The sequence below is a fragment of the Cyprinodon variegatus genome, unplaced genomic scaffold (assembly GCF_000732505.1).
Source record: "Cyprinodon variegatus isolate N-32 unplaced genomic scaffold, C_variegatus-1.0 Scaffold1237, whole genome shotgun sequence".
NCBI classification, from domain to species: Eukaryota; Metazoa; Chordata; class Actinopteri; order Cyprinodontiformes; family Cyprinodontidae; genus Cyprinodon; species Cyprinodon variegatus.
Genome location: NW_015151690.1, coordinates 158,363 through 163,285, shown reverse-complemented (window position 1 = coordinate 163,285; position 4,923 = coordinate 158,363). Strand labels below are relative to the sequence as shown.

The 4,923-nt window shown below is 33.9% G+C and overlaps 1 protein-coding gene across 1 annotated transcript in view; it reads left to right on the top strand.

The window, feature by feature from the left end:
- Positions 1-4,923, top strand: part of LOC107102345 (homeobox protein Dlx4a-like) — a 14,360-nt gene that overhangs the window by 4,956 nt on the left and 4,481 nt on the right. The window lies entirely within an intron of this gene.

Below are 4,923 nucleotides of genomic sequence, written 5' to 3'. Positions count from 1 at the left end.
TATATATATATATATATATATATATATATATATATATATATATATATATATACATATATATATATGTATATATAGAGAGCTTCTTTAGCTATAAGAAACAAGATTGCTACATGCTGTGATTTAAATCCATAAATCACTGGGCATCAAAGCATCAACTGTTTATGAGCTTAACCCAACTATTTCAAGTTTACATTTATTTGATGTCAGTTCCATTTGTAAAACCAAAAAAAATACACGTAAAATATCAATGACTTGAAGTTTTGTATGAAAAAAGCCTGAGAGATCTTCCGATATGTGTAGGTTACTAATTTTGTCTACAACTATAACAGATTTCTTCACAACAAATCAGTTAAGTTGAAAAGTAGAGAACATGTGTAGCAGCAATGTAATATTAACCAGGATTGTTTGGGAATTTTTCTTTTTTTTATATGGTATGTTGATGTGTGCGTGTACACATAGCATCCTGTGTCATCGGTAAAATGGTTGTAATCCCCAATGAATTAGCTGCAACAGATATGTTGAAACTGCATTATCCATTCATTTGCCTCTGCCTGTTGTGGTAATATATTGCTAGAGAGCCATTGGTTTTACTGTAATGTAATACAGATCAGGAAGAAGTAAAAGCAGAGACAAGGCTATAGCTGACATTGGACCGTTTTGGCTGGAGTTCAACTCAAATGTGGCTAAAAATGACTTTTTAGGATTATGAAGAATACAAGCCTTGTATCTCCAGAAAGGAAATAATAAAAAATATGATGTATTAATGTGAATTAAGATTGAGCAGATATTCTTAACTTTGAAAAGATTGCTTTTTTTCAGTCCATATATAAAAAAGTATTTGCTGTTCTGCAATAAAGGTGGAGGATGCCAAGACACTGTAATAGTCTTACATCTCCATGTGGTTCCCATTTAAATGGAATAAAACGCTTTCCATTAAAATCTTCAACATAGTTATAGCATGCCCCGTAACAAGAAATCATCAGAAAGACAGAAAATCTGTTGCCGTCTCTTTTGACAGCAAACTAAAATGAAGAGCTAATTTAGTTATGATCATCTGGAGGGAAAACTGATAGAGCTGAATGATTGTAAAGCCATTTCTGACCCCAAGCTTCTCTTTCTACATCTATGAAAGAATTTTCTTTTTGCAGATGTGCGTAAAATATTAGGCCTTTTATTCTTTCCATTTCGAATAAAAAAAAAAAAACAACAACATAAATATTTTTAACTGGAAGTTGGTAAGGAATCATAATAAATACAACATAAAATTATATTATAAACCTTTTTTTTTTTTATACAACTGGAGTTCCTCTGAATAATCCTCTTATAATCATATTTAAACATTGGGAATTGGGAACAAAACTTGTAGTGAGACTGACTTAACTAGTTTTGCTGTCTTTTCATCAAGACACCTGAGCTTCTTTGATGAGCTCAGATATCTCAGTGTAAAAAACTGCCGATTCCAGGCTGATTCCTCTGCTTGGTTTTGATGTGTGTCACAGCTGCAGGTGAACTCAATCATATAAGACAAATGTACTTTTTGATAAAAGCTTGTTTAATATTTTTCAATGTGGTCCTTATAATGCAAAACAGATCCAGCCACATTTTATTTTACTACCTAATGAAGAAATTATTTTCCTGTACCCCTTGCAATGCACTCGTAGACCTCTAGGGGTACGATTACCCTGGGTTTGGAATCACTGCCCTAGCACACTGGGTTTTCTTACTGTAGAAATTACAGCGTTTTATAACAACTACAAAGATTTCTTCTTACACGTTTTGTGGTTCCTTTCATTTTTAAACTCTTCACTGAAGCTAAGGCTTCTTCTCTCAGTAACAAAGGGTGTTGTTTATGCATCTCGTAACACTTAAGAACTTTATTTCAAATCAGAAAAAGATTAGATTTGTTTTCTAGCTGAAAACTGTTTATCACCAAGCGTTTTCACAGATGACTAGCACTGTAGATTTTTTTTCACATTTCAGGAGTAACACAGATTAGTCAAATTTAAGCAACTGTAGGATTTTATAGTAGCATTTGGTTTTAGGTCGATAGTGTCTCATGTTGTGTTTCCTTGAGCTATCTTCGAGCAGTTTTGTTAACTTATAAAAATAGTAAAAGTAGCGTTTTCTTCAATGAGATATGCAAAAAAAAAAAAAACTGTTATATGTTATATGCATCTAAGTATGAGTTCTATTTTCAATAAGTGATTTATTTCCAAATGTCAAAATTCAGAATCGATTCTTTTTGATCAATCCCATTTGGTCCCATCTGAAATTGGATTGCTGGTATAAAAAATAAATTTGTTTCTTGACTTACATGACTGTGTAGTAATGCAACTTATAGATACTAGTATTATATTAACATTTATCAGCAAACTGATCAAGTAATGGCAGATAATGTGGGTTGTAAGGACAGTGGGAAATTGAATTTTTAAAAATGATCGTTATTTGTATGAATCCCTCTTTAGGAATTAATATAAGAGGGCCACAGGCGGCTACGCTCTACCCCTTCTATTCATTCTGCTATAAATCTGAATCGTTCAATTCCATTTCGAGAGCAAGATCATCTGTGGTAGTAGCACTAGACATGTTCCAGGCATGTGAGTAAAACAAGCTGCAGTTCAGCGGACAGGATGAAAGAATGGTAGCCGGTGCGCTCAGACGACGTCATACACACTCTGCTTTGTTTTAAAAAAAATAGAAATAAAAAATATAACCAAGGATGTCTGGGGGACAGTGATTCGCCTACATGTTATGAATGCTGGCGTACCCATAGGAAGACTAGGAAGAGGTAACTTGGATATTACAAAACCGAATATCTTTGGAACATCTCCAAATGAAAACAAAACTAATATGGGTTTATGTTTAAGAGCAACTTGATGAAATACACCAAGCTAAATGTTCAGGTCTTACTTAACATGAAAAAACCTCAAAAGCTGCAGATGTTATTAAAAATCAGTTTATTACATACATCTTCTGTTGTGAACAGTAAAAATGAACACAGGGAGAGGGCTAAGGTATAGTTAGCTGGTGTGAGCATTTTTAATGTCCTCCAAAATCGTTACATCATGGTTGTTGTTTTTGACATGCATAGAAAATCATTATTTAGCACACTGAATTTTACTGATACAAAGATGTGAAAAATAACTGCATCTTAAATATTAACCCCTACCTGGTAAGTCTTATCGGCCCGAGTACGAACTCTTCTCTCAATTAGTGGTCAGGTGGTTAATACTTTAGACATAGAGGGGTTGTATTGAAACACAGAGTCAATTATAATTAGCCCCGTCTGCGAATGTTAATGCTGCGTTATGACCGGCCAGCACACATTCTTCTCATACATCAGTACCCCAGAGCCCACACAGTAACACACCAATACACACACATGCATCTACTTAAATACATTTACCCCAAGTGGGTACATTCATACACGTATAAAGAAACTCACATGCACTTGAAGATAGTATCATACACACCATCGCTATCCCCGCCTCCTTGCCATTAGGCTGCCTGCCAAACACTGACCACTTTCCACTGAAATTGCAACTGTTCCCAGACGCTCCTGCGAAATGGCACGTAGCATGGTTCTGAGGGTAATTTTATGTTTTTAAGCAAATCTGCCCTAATCCCTCAAACACACACATAGCCTGGCAAACTAATTTTAAATTTTACAAGTGATTTATTTTATGTAAAATATGGAAGAATATCAGGTTTTTAGTGTGATTGTCATTGTCATCTTTGTCTAAACAGACCTAATGTGACCTAAAATTTCCCTGAGCTACATTAGTGTTGCTGTGAGTAATTAAACCTCTCCTGAAAGCTGTCAGTTCTATGTTGCTGCTGGAATATAAGAACCAGTAAGTATTATACTAGATATCCTCAAACAAAACCTGTACTCACTTAGCATGCTGTTGATTTACTAACGGTGCAATAAACTTTGGGGCTTTATGTTCACTCCAGGTGTTCTTCAAATAACTGTTAAACAGGTAAAGAAATGACAGATTATATAAACAGCTTTAATGCACATACAATAGAATTAAAATAAGCTCAGATTAGAATTTTGAAACAGATAGATTTGTTCTTTTTGTTTGTTTTTTTGGCTTTTTTCAGTCATGTGAGTCAATCAAATAAAATTTTAAATGTAGGTTTTTACCACCAACCATTTTGACTTCAAACAGACTGTGAGGTCAGCAGATACTCTTAGAGAATAGAGATCTATAACACATTTACTGTCTGTGATTTTGTGGCCATTTAGCTTAAATGCTGGGTGTGAATGCATTGTTCTTTTTTTTAATATCTGAATAAAAGGATAATTTGTTCCACATATTCAAGTCAATTAAAGAGCCCAGAGATTGGATTTTTTTTATATTTTATAGGATTGAGTATCTGCAACATGAAAGCACTTCAGACATCTTTGGAAATACATATAAACTCCCACTGTAAGAGTTTAGTGAAGAAAACAATTCAACTGCCAAGACCGTTGTGTAATTCTTTTCCTTGGGATTTTTGTCTTTTTCTCTTCTTTACTTTCCAATATATTTTCTGCATTTAACACCAACTAGGCTTTATTTACAACTCAGTTCAAATCAGCTGCAGATAAATGCTTGCATCTTTATAACTGTATAACCTTATTTTCATACAATAAGAGGGTATGGTAATGGTCTTTTGGCAGGAATCCTGGAAAAAGAACATGCTAACAAAAGCATGACTGAATTATCTTTAACCACAGAAAAATTAGTGAAGTGATAATAGCGTTAATTATAATTATCCAAAGCGTTACATTAGTGTTCTGTCAGCTTCAATCCAGTGTCATGCCTTTCTTTTCTTTTCTTATTCTAAATAGAGTCAGCGTTACTTTAAAGTTGGATGGTATTAAAGATGCTTGCATCTTTATAACTGTATAACCTTATTTTCATACAATAAGAG